Here is a 13,239-nt window from a genome sequence, read left to right as displayed (position 1 = left end):
ATCGTGCCACATTTATTTATTTGTAACATTTTTGTATGAACTCTTATCTTTTTTAAACATGTGTTTTTTAATAATAATTCAATAGTTGTGTAATGTTGATGTTTGAACAAATAAACGCTCTGATTATTCCCTTATGTAACAATTTTATTTAAATACAATAATCATCATCAATCCATTAATTTCCTATTGCTGGGCACAGGTCTCCTCTCAGAATGAGAAGGATTAGGTCATAGTCCACCGCGTTGGCCAAGTGCGTATTGGTAAACCATCACATGAAAACACACCTTTGAAAACTTTTAATATTTCTCAGGTATGCAGGTTTCCTCACGATGTTTTCCTTCACCGATTAAGCATGTGATAATTAATTTCTAATACGCACGTAATTTCAAAAAATCAGAGGTGCGTGCCTGGGATTTGAAACTCGGACCCCTGGAGCGAGAAGCTGAGTTTCTTAACCACTAGGATATCACTGTTTTCATTTCAATTCAAATACAATAATACGTAGCTATACATATTTGTCGATTTCGGCCAAAAACCTAAAAAGATGCTCCTAGACTATGTGCAGAATTTGCAGGGGAAGACGGGTACCGGACCCCCTAAATCTACCTCTTTAAATTTCGTTTAATATATATCTATTTACCTATAATAATTACAGTCGCTTATCCAGAAATAATATACATTTATTAGGTAGATATATATTCAATGCATTAAGTTACCTGTAACCTTAGAAGTGCTTAGCATTTAATCTCGAATAATTCATACTTAACAAATTAAAAACATGTTTAATAACTACAGCAAATTGTAGAAATTAGAACCAAATGTATTCGCATTAAAATATTCGTCTCACCTAATATTCATGTGTAAATTCTTACGATAGTATTAAAAATGACGTACTTATACACAATATAGTTCTGTTCCATAAAATATAGTTAGGTCATTCGTCGTAGTGAATTAACCACAATGAAGTCATCTTCTCACGGTCACGTGTTTCATTAGGTACTTTATTTCAATTTCAATAATCATTGCGAAAACAGAAATATGTACACATAGTTAAACAAACTATTTCTATGATAAACACTTTGTTATGAAACTTAATTCAATGTGATATTATTTGGACGTAAAGTCATTGGTATATTTGCCTTAATTACCAGTGTAAGGCTATTTAGCATGCAAAGGCTGTGCTAGGTGCACTGTTACGTTAAGTGTAAATTATGTTCGAAACAGCTTTATGATCTCATTGCAGGCTGTAGGCGGTGACCCACAAGCGGAGTCTGCGGGGCAGTATCAGTGCGTGCCTTTGCCTCCTTCAGTTCGCAGCGCGCAGACATTTTGAATTTATATTTGCGCGCGAAACGCGTTCGTTACATTTTTAATCTGCGCCTTTAATTCGGTAATGATTTATTATTTAGTTTAGGTAGCCTATAACGTTATGTTATTTGTTAACTTATATAGTTTTCTGTATATAAGTGTGTGTTATTTGATTAACTTTGGGATAATTGGAAATGCAAGATAATAAAATGGTCTGAGACATTGCAGTGCGTGTTTGGGTAGTTGACAATTTAAGTAGTGTTTTGACGATAAGTGTTTTGTTCGGTCTGATGTGTGGATACCAGCAAGCGGTCCAGAAGGTTTTCACTTTACGTAAGTTTAGAATAATTACCTATTATATTATTAGTTTTTATTTATCTTATATGATCTTACTTTAACATTTTCGGGATTGGTTTGGACAGGTGTTAACTAAATATAAAACTAAGCAATTCATTTTCGGATTTCATACCAATAGTTATGTTTTCAAACCTTCGCATTCATATTGTTTTAATAATATAGGTAGGTAAACAAACGTTTTGGAAAAGGAAAAGTTTAATTTTGCAGTAAGCAACACTCGACAAACACTTAAGAAGGTGGTAAAACCCTTTGTGGTTCGACTCCGGCGGCATCACCACCACACCTTTTTCTACCTAATAACAGCAGCGTTAGGCGCTGCTGTGTTCCGGTTTAAAGGGTGTGGTAAGGGAGATAGACTTTTTCGAGGCGTTCCAGGTTAGTCCTCAGGGGTAGCGGCGCATCTGTGGCCGACCGTAAGAATATCGAATCCTATCTGGGGTTGATTACAAATGTCCATGGGTGGCAGTAGCCACTTACCATCAGGCCCATCCTCGTCTGCTACTCCTATATTATAAAAAAAAACTTAAATAAAATGATTTTTTCTTTCGTCATTCTAAAGGGAAATTACAATATCACATTCACAATTGATGAACTTCATAAACATTTTAAACGTAAGGATAGGTACATACAATCGATATTGCCATATGAAAAATATACCTATATTTTTCTTCGTTGAATTTTTGTATTATTTGTCTATATGAATCGCTGTCGTCACTCCATTACTCTCTCACCGATAGTCACGGGTATTCTTTCGGAGGGTGAGGGATTTAGGCCATTAGGATGTTTACCATGTTGGCCAAGTGGTACACTTATAACACCTTTGAGAACTTTTCTAATAGATCTTTCCTTCACGATTAAAAATGATACCCACGTAACATCGAATGTGCATACCAGGGATTCGAACATTGACTGAATTGAACTGAACTGAACTGAAAGGCCGAATTTAAAACTACTAGGTTCTTCCTTTTTGTCCTCTACAGCAACTTTTAGTTACCTATAGGTTAGTAGTAGGGCGATTTTAATCGACACTAGATAATATGTCAACATAGCACCCATTGCGAAGGTGTTTTCATAAACCGGAGTAAGTACTTAGTGCGAGGTGCAATCCGCTTATAACATTCCGCGGTGGTCATGCGGCCGCGGTATGCAAATGCTAATTTCAACTCTGTATATCATTATTGTACACCTCAAGGTTTGAACGGAAGTCGAGCTTGTTCCCGGTAAACCTGATTCACGCATAATACCCATTTGATACAAAACAAGGTTTAAGGAAGAATGTATGATTTTAAAAATTCTTGTTTAATTTAAAGTTGTTTGATAAAAAAAGAAAGACTTCTATCAGAAAACGTTCTTAAAACTGATGCCTATTACTAATGGCTACCTGCATACCTTTATCTGTCATCCATTCATCCATCCATCAGCCATTTAAGGTCCACTGCTCGACATAGGCTTCCCCAAATTGGCGCCACTCCAACCAGGCTCTTGACTTCTAAATCCAGCGGCTTTTCAAAGTCTTCTTCAGGTCATCAGCCTGTCTGGTTCACCATGTTCGCCATTCAAGGACCCTTTTCCCCTTTTCTTACCTGTATCTTTTTGTAATTATACTAAGGTACTGGTAATGGCAAATCATTAGGCAGAAAGATTTCAGGAAATTCAAAAAGCGCCAGCGTGTCTCTTGTGCTCTTTGGACTTTTCCTGTGGGAAGTAGGTAACCCTCATCATTGTTGACGCACCAGGAAAAACAAACAAAAAACAATGATTTATTAGGTAGGAGCACGAAACTTACCTACTTTGTTAAAACTTACTAAAAACTTGAAGAAAGAGATGAAGTTGCTTAGGTATTTAATATTTTTCTAAAATAATTTTTACAAGAATCTTTTACTAGACATCTAAATATAGAACTGCCACAGATAATAAAATAATTGGATTATGAAGGTGGGTTTGGAGATTTAATTTGTTAGTTAGTCATTAATACTAAGTAAGTACCTAATATTGCCAGTAGTACTCACTGGCAATAAGGTATATGTGATCTTCATCAAGAAGATACCGTTTATACGTAATTGCAGATGAAAATTAACAGCATTTGACTGTAGTGAGCGGTATTAGGTGGGCTGCAATTTCCTAGCATACTAATAAGGAAAATATAAAAAACATATTATATATTTCTGCCTCAAATTTTACGCCGAAAATAGATACCGCAAAGTAGATCCACACAAGTTTACCTCAAAGTAGAACTACACAAGTTAACTCAAATTAATTATATCAGCAGTTATTACCAGGTGTAAAGTAATTTTTAAAGCAAACAATATGACCATAAAAACGGAACCATCAGTAAATGTTTTCGAGATAACGCTCGTAATCTATCACGTGTGTATAATTTAGTTCACAAATGGCAGCCAATTGCCGAAACACTCCATCATCCCATGGCGTGTGGGCGCCACGGGGGCTCGCGTTATGGCTTCATCTTTTGACGCATACGTACTCCACTCATAACCAGAAGTTAAAGTTTATTTTACGGGTTCCGTACAAAAAAACAAGAAGCGGAATTCTTATAGGATCACTTGTGTGTCTGTCCGTCTGTCTGTCACGCCCGATTTGTTTTTCCGTGTCCCGAAGACGACCCAGTCCAGCTTTTGGTAAGTGGTTGCTGCTGCCGACGGACATTTGTATCAACTCCAGATATTAGATTCATACCTGAGGTTATCCACAGATGTGTTGATATCCCTGAGGACTAGTTGTAACTCCTCAGATAAGCAGGTCTCCCACACTCTTTAAAGCATAACACAGTAGCGCATAACACTGCTGATATTAGGCAGAAATGGGTGTGGCGGTGATGCCTTCGGAATCGAACCACAAAGGGTTTCATCACCATCAGAAGTGCGTAGGTACATACTTACTAAATACTCCTACATTATCCTTATAAATGTAAGGTGGAGGCTATATAATACCTAAATTGTAGACACCTACCTATGTAGAATTCGCGGAAATAATCTAGCCACAAAATGTATTTGTACCACAGACAATAGAAAATAGTTATTAATTTTAGGGAAAATATCGGTATAAATATTTTTGTCGTGGTTACAAATGAATAAACCTATACCTTAATCACTCATTCAATTTATTCAATTCATAATGTGTAGGGCTTAAGTCGGCTTAATTAATTTCTAATACGCACATATTTTATAAAAAAACATACGGTAATTAAACCCTGGATGTCCTAACGTAAGAAGCCAAAATTTTATAGCACTGAGCTATCGATTAATCGTGCTAAGTGTTTTTAAAAATAATACAGTTTAGTTATTATTTTAATACATTTATGGATACTCAACGTGAACACATCTACATAATTAAGACTATTTTCATACGTAACTTTGTATACCTATTTTATGACATTCCATGACAATGGTCTTTCAACTAGCTCCAACATTCCGTCGCTGCGCACCGTGTGGGTGCCCCGGACAATCCGGGGGCTCGCGTTATGGCCTGATCTGTCCACGCTTAAACCTTAACCGTAACGGCTACTATGCATTCGATGTTTCACAATTAATCCACAGATAATCGGATTAATTTAATGTAGAGCAGTTAGTAGATAACTATTAAAATGCTATGTGGGTATGACATTCTTAATATTATGCTATTAAAATATTCGAGACATCATCGGAACATGTTGTGTAACAAAGCTGTAAACAATTAAACTAACTTTAATTGACCATTGAAGCCCTTTGTTTCTCAATACACATGTGATACAAGGAGTCCTATGTAAATCCGCATTGAATGGAACATTAGAACTTTTACTGATTGAGCCGAAATATCACATTCAGTAACAGCAATTGAAGTAAATAAATGATGTTCTAAATAAATATAGCCTTTTTAAGAAAACTAAAGTAGCAAAGGAGTATGTAGTCTACCTGGTGGTAAGCGGCCACTGCGGAAAACTGCTTCATTCCAGAAATATATGTATGTGGCGTTGATACTTCTCCGGTCGAGCTATGCTGGTTCTACCGCCTTTCGAATCATCAACATATTTACATTTCCGAAAATCAAAATTTCAATGTTATTGCCCCAATTTATCCTTACATCAAGAGGCGTGACTTAATCCACCAAAGCTCCATTAAAAATGTAGCCTTCTCTTTACTTATCATAAATCATGTAGATGCCTATAATGCCTCATAAACCCGTCTTTAGCATTTGTCATAGCTCTCCAAATCATTACAAAGCACTATGCTAATATTAAAGTTCAGTGGCTCATTTTGGTGTTCGCCTCAATCTGTCTTCTTCCCTCAGATCTCAGTGGCTATTGAAAACTTTATCGCACTTCTCAGAAGGATTGGCTGAATCATTACCGCGGTGTAGGAGCCGCCCACGGCACAAATCGCAGTAATTATAGCTATAAACACGTAAAAACATTCGCGTTTGCCCATAATGGTGCCATATTATTCTCAACACCTTATAATTTGTTTCACGCCTCGAGCTCTATTACGTATTGATTGAATTTTATGAGGTTTTTATAAGCTAGATATAAAGTTAATGTATAATCATTGATCATTTGGTGAGAAATAGATTGTGTTATTAGTAGAAGTTCGTACAAATTTTATTGTTCTTCTCAATCACTTCTTCGTGCTGAAGATCTTGCTTGGTAGTCTATTGTGAAGGTGTACTGCAGATTTGACCAATGTGCTTGGTTTCCTGCATGTCTATGATACTCTGTGTCGAGATGTTAGTTAAATCATTGATCTTAATGAATCCTTGATCTTGTTAAATCCTTGATCAGACCATCTGGTTAGCGATTTCCCCCAGGGTATTTTGATCTCCACTTTGCCGACGGCCATGATGATCTCGGTGCAGTCATCTTCCCATCGTACTTCGGCGGCAAGTTTGAAACCTAGAAGAATTGTATGTCAAAATCTAATACTAATAATCAATTCCAATCTGCGTGGAGTCATAGGGTTCTATGAATCACTGATACATTCCGCAATATAAACATTACCACCCATGTCAAATCCGTTTATTTTGTAAGAGAATTAGGTAGTGGTGCATTCTTATTTGGATAGCTTTCAATAATTTGGTCATAAGTAACATTTCTGCGAATGCTGTTTCCACAAATGAATTAGGTTAGAGTTTATGCATACAAGTAAGGCTTGAATGCAGCTCCATCTTCATCTATTCGCTGATTTAGATCTAACAAATGATAAGCGATCATAATGCATCCAGCTGTCTGTTGCGCAGGTCAGTGCGCTGCACTTTTGATTTCGCGCCCAAAATACTAATGAGTAACCGATTACCGAAGATGGCGGCACAAGATGGCGGCCGTAAACCATAACCGGCAGAGACAATGCTATCTGCGGAATATGCTCATGAGTATGGTCTTATTGGCAGGGTATAAGGAAATAACTGCGAGGACACGCACCGTTTTGGGCCGCGACCAAAATGTCTTATATTTATTGGTTCCTGCTTTTGGAGAGCTGCGATCGAATCCGCACCGATTTGGAATTATTATTGATACTTGAACGAGATATGACAGGCTGTACCGCGGTTGAATGTGTTTAGTTCTTAGTACTATTTCCCACCATCTACAGTGACAATGTACCACTAAGTTCTTATGCCAATTTAACATACTATTCCTGGTGGGATCCTTAACAATACCCATAGGTATTTTGTTGTAGTAGTATTATGCTATGTGCTGAAAATGTTCTTATTCTATTAGGTACTTTAAAAAAAATAAACCATTTGTACACGTGGGTATGGGTAAATAGACTTATTGTTAGATATTTTTATAAAATAGCTGCGAGCACCTAATACCCATGAAACGATAAAGCTTTCCAATAGTCCGGAGGATATTAAATCCTCAAATGTACGGTACAAACTTTGTACCATAAAGCGAATAGGCTCTTAAAGGCCTGTCCACAATATGACAAAAAGCGGTGGAAGCACGCGCGGGCGGGTCATTAGCGAGCCATGTCCAAAATCCAAATTGTCATGCACTCGTCGGTAAATAATATCTGAATCACTATGTTTATATACACTCAGTCCTAAATACGTAATTGAATGTGACAAATTTTCAATGACAATATATATTTTGGTTTCAGTCGTTCTATTATAAGTAGGTACCTAAAATTAAAAGGATTCATCAATTATCCGGGATGAATATGTGCCGTAGGTAGTGTAAAAGTTATTTCAATAATATAAATACACGTCATTCAAGTAAATAAGTAAACACTTCCTATGATCATTAAAGTAGGTAATAGTGACTTAACTGCTTTATACAGAGTGGGGCAACATTAATCACCCTATTTTGTTATTGAATAACTTTTGTACTGATTAAAAAAGTGACTTTGAGAAATAAAAATCTTTACCAGGAAACCAGTGACTTTCAAAGAAAAAATCCATTAATAATTTTATAAAATTTTCTAAGTATGGAGTTTGTTTCTTAATTTTATAGAAGCGTCTCTACATTGGTTGATTAGTTTTAAATATGAAGCCAATGAATGAGAATATTCAAACAAAATATGCTTATAAATGTATAAATGTCCTATTACAATTATAATTATATTATTTGTTTAGAGAGTACACCATATTTTATATTATTAATGTAATTTCCGAGACCGACTGTAGTACGTATTGCGGGAGGGCACGTAGGAAGGCCGCGGCTGAGGAGGCTCACCAAAAGCCGATCCCACGCTCCGAGCAAACTGCCCATCTCGCTCTGCCATACTGCCATATTCATAACTGACAAACGATCTGTACACTTTATTGTCATGTTATACTTCTTGTGTACACTTCTTTTACGTATTTTATTGGAGTTATATTTCCTTAGGCGCAGTAGAACCAAAAGAGATACACTTCTTTAGAACGGAAATGACGTTACGAGTAGATATTACACAGAGTTACATATTGATCTTCTTCTTCTTAGTCGTTTCGCTCTTGTCAGAGCAGTCGTGGTCATCATGTGTTGTGTGTGGGGGCTGATGTGACTCGCCTCACGACATTTCGCCATCTCTCTCTATTGGTGGCCAATCTAGAGCACTCGTGTACAGGGCCACCTACAGCTGATTTTACTTGATCTGTCCATCGCGTGGGTGACCGTCCGCGAGGTCTGGTTCCCTCCACTCTACCCTGCACAACAAGCCGTTCAATGGAATCATTATTCCGTCTTGTAACATGCCCAAAGAACTTGAGAATACGAGATTGTACTACTACAGATAGACGCTGTTTGATGCCGAGTTCTTGGAGGATGGAGATATTTGTTCGAAACTCTGTCCATGAAACTCCAAGCATTCTTCGCCAACACCACATTTCTAGGGTGTCTATCTTTTTCTTTTCCACTTCTCGTAATGTCCATGTCTCTGAGGCGTATAAAAATATGGGAAACACCAAAGTATATATCAGCCGGGTTTTAGTGGCTTTGGTGATATTTCTATTACGCCATATCTTCTTAAGTTTGTTCATTGCAGTCCTTGTTATTATCATCCGACGTTTGATCTCATCTATGCAGCCGCCATTATTAGAAATTAATGCTCCAAGATATACATACGTGTTTACTACAGAACAGTTCGCAATTAGTGTTACTTGCGGGGAGTTATTGGTAGTTACATATTGAACCCACCTAGAAATGTAGATTCAGTATGTAACTATACTTAAATTTTAGTATAGGTAGTAATTAGATAAGTGGATCAACTTAAAAATCGGTAGTATTTCGAAAATACGAGACAAAGATAAGATTACCTACAAATATCAAACGCACAAATCTAGTTTGCAATGCACTGATTTCTGTAAATTGGCACAGTTATGAATATGCTGTAGAATAGCCCTAAATTGTCAGCCAACCAAATGATTCACTACTGACTACAGACGCACGATTTTCAGTGACTTTTCAGGGATTCGTGTAATTTGTGACGAATAACGACAAATTCTACGAAAATGAGGTGCGAATTATAACTTCCTCATCAATATAAGTATTTATTGTGCTTCCCCGTATGAAATTCAAGGTTTTCATTTTATTTTATGCTCCTTTAAATATTAAAATTAAGTACTTTACGAATGCTCATCAAAAACCCTTTAGAATTCGGAATAACAAATCGACAGATTATGAGCAAAACTCTTTTGTTCACTATCTAATTCTAATATGAGATTAGAAAATAGTATTTTTGAAAACTTGTTCAAAGTAATAAATATTATTTTTTGTAGAATTGAATTAGCATAGACAATGTTCATGACGTGATAACGCATGGCTGTCAGTTAAATATAATTGCGGAGAGTTTATTAAAGTGTACAAAAAATATTTCTAATTGATTGAATCCTAATTAAAATTAAACATCCTCATCTCCCACATAGCTCCATGATATGAGGACAATTGATACGACATACTGACATACCAAGTAAGGCATGTGTTTGATCGATACAGTTCGGAAGTCGCCCACCAGCGAAGCCGCACGCCTACACGCGCTTGCCCCAAAATTACTAGGGCTGCAGCGTACAAAAAGTTACAAATTCAAAATTCAGTGTACGTGATTAAGAAATATGATATTTTACACATTATTTTTTTTATAAAAGAGATGAAAAATAGATTTTTTTTCTGTATCTTAACTTAACTTTCAAACACGAATATGACACCGTGTCTACAAAACACTATTTATCTAGCAATTAGGTACTTATCTCGAGTACCTACTTGGTAACAAAAATATTAAACTACATCTGACAATATAGAGAACATAGTAAATATCATTAAAATTACGAAGCTTAAAGTCTATTTAAAAGTGAATCTCTTATTAAAATAAAAAAGTTTAAATCGTGCCTAACTCGGTTAAACAAAAGTTCCAGTACGTCTACCTACGGGCGTGTACGTATAAATTGTACATATATATAAAGCCTTAAAATTATGTAACAGGTATTAAGGATAGGTAACTTGATTTAGCACAATTAGGTACCTTAACTTTGAACATCGCTTAATAAAAAAAAACTCAATATAAATGAAAAGTCAATTGTTACAAGACGTACATGACATGTAAATAAATATGTAATAGAGTGTGAACCCTAGTGCCTCCCCCGCGGCGCTCGTCACGGGCGGGCGACAACCGCGATCGCTTGCGACAGCGTGACGACATACTCACATTACCACTCCAACACAGAGCTTTGGACCAACGGTAGCTGAAATGTGTACCAAAACTTGGTAATGAACATAGAGCTAATTATTCATGCAAGACGATTTTGTCACTTTTCTGCAGTTATGTTACGTTAGATGAAAGTACTACTTGAATAGAAATCTTATTTTCTTGGAAATCGTATTAAAAGTACGTATATTAGGCATTAAGCGGAATATCTCTAGGAAATCTATCTACTTAATCGGAGGTATTTTTATATAAAAATGCTTTTAAAATTCATAGAGTCATTCAGAGTAAAACTCCTTGCTCAGCAGTGGGGCATCAATGTAATAGTACCTACGGTATATTTCCTTTTCGGAAACAATTTTCACTATAATAAGAATAGATTTACACGACCTACACATGAGGCGGCCATCTTGACCTCAGGACTAGCAACGTACCTGTCTGGAATCGATTTTGCGTAGAAGGTAGAACCCCTGTTCTGAATGCAGTAACTATTTACCATCAGGTAGACTGCACGAATTTCCTATTTCTGTATCATAAAATATAACATACCAAGTTGATCTACTGCACTTTATTAAGTTAATATCAACGAAGGCTTAATGCTTACACGTAAAATGTTTATATTAGCAGGTATTATGCAAATGTTCCATGATTACACACTACACCGCAGGTAGGGTGGTCTTTCCTCGAGAGGCGTAATGGCCCATTAAATAATACCCAACATATTGAAATTGACATTACAACCAGTAAATATTGGTATTAAGGCAGAACATAATTATTTTATTAAGCAGTCATTTTGCAACTTTCTCTTTAATTTTTACTGACTTTGAGATGTAATTTAGGTTCTCTGGTTCAATATTATTTTATGACACTGCAAGTCAGATTACTCCAGTTAAGGTATTCAGTCACATCCTTTAAAAAAAACATTATGAGGGGAGAACATAACTCTTATTTAGATTATATAATGTATTATGTAGTAAGTAGGCACACCTAATTGCGTTCTTTAGTGATAGCCAGTAGGCTATCACTGTAGTTATACGAACAACCACTAGGGTGTAACGTGGTCTCGGAGGGACCTTGGTCCCTCCTAGCGAATCCTAGTCGAATCTCTAATGTTTAAACGTTATTTATGTATTTGCTATAATTTAAAGAAAAACATCGTGCAAAAACCTATATGACTGAGATTTTTGTAGAAATAAAATAGTTTTGAAAGGCGTGTTAAGCTTACCAAATCGTACCTACTGGTCTAGCACAGTAGGCTATAGTTTAACCATTCACTCTGTGTGGAGGCCCTTGTCCAGCAGTGGGATAATAATGTGTCGACGACGACAGTAGAGTTCAAAACGAATGAAGGCTGCAGGGCAACTCTGTAGCAATCGCGGGGGTGGAGTGTTTGCGCGCCACGCCTCCCCACGCGCTGGTGAAAGGCGAAGTAATTGTAGTTTTTCTAACTAGCTCCACTTACCGTAACTATGTCGTCATTACTTGCCCGATTTTTATATCATGATTTATGACCCTTTCGTAAATTGTCATAATGTAACTGTACCCATACTTTCTACAATAAATAGAGTTGTTGTGGTATTTCCGTCCTCATTTATTTTCTTTTCATTACATGTTTAATGAAGATCACGGAGTCACGGACATTGAACCCTACCTATGCCTACCATAACTTACAGTAGAGAGTAGTGAAGATGAAATATTAATATGTTCACTCTTATAAATAAGACAGCCATCTTAGTGTAGCCTTTCTTTCTTCTATATTTGGTAAAATCCTTTGTGGTTGGACTCCAGTTGTACCAACGCATCACTTATTTTTGCCTAATAACAGCACTGATAAGTGCTGCTGTGTTCTGTGTGTAACGCATCGTGGCCGATCTCAGGCAAGACTCTTAATGTTATCTGGGGTTGATGTCCATGGGTTGCAGGGGCCACTTAGCATCAGGTTGACTGCATGATCGTTTAGTACTTCTATACTATAAAAAATACTAGCTGACCCAGCAAACGTTGTGTATAGTAACACAAACATTTAAAAATCTAACATCGAGCGGTATGGAAAATAATGAAATTACTGACATGGCTATTAAAAATAGAGGTTGGTGATAAAAGGGTAAACATTTAGGGCTGTATGTATTTTTAATGCCACATTATAGAAAAATAAAAACGAAATTTTTGTTCAAAACGTAAAAAAAATGTTAAAGGTGTACAACCCGTATAACTTAGGGATATGAAAAATAGATAGTAGCCGATTCTCAGACCTACTGAATATCATATAAAATTTGGTGAAAATCGGTAAAGCCGTTACGGAGGAGTACAGTAACTTACATTGTGACACGAGAATTGTATATATAAGATTTATATTAATTTGCATGTTCATTTATATTAATATGTTACTTATGCTTGTAATACCTACGAGTATTATATTATAGTCATCAGAATAAGGGTAGTGGGAGTTGGGACCGCTTCTTATCTCCAG

This window comes from Epargyreus clarus, unplaced genomic scaffold, assembly GCF_041222505.1.
Source record: "Epargyreus clarus isolate Ecla_fem2 unplaced genomic scaffold, WU_Ecla_fem_2.2 ptg000010l, whole genome shotgun sequence".
In the NCBI taxonomy this organism is placed as follows: Eukaryota; Metazoa; Arthropoda; class Insecta; order Lepidoptera; family Hesperiidae; genus Epargyreus; species Epargyreus clarus.
Note: the sequence above shows the minus strand (reverse complement) of the source record.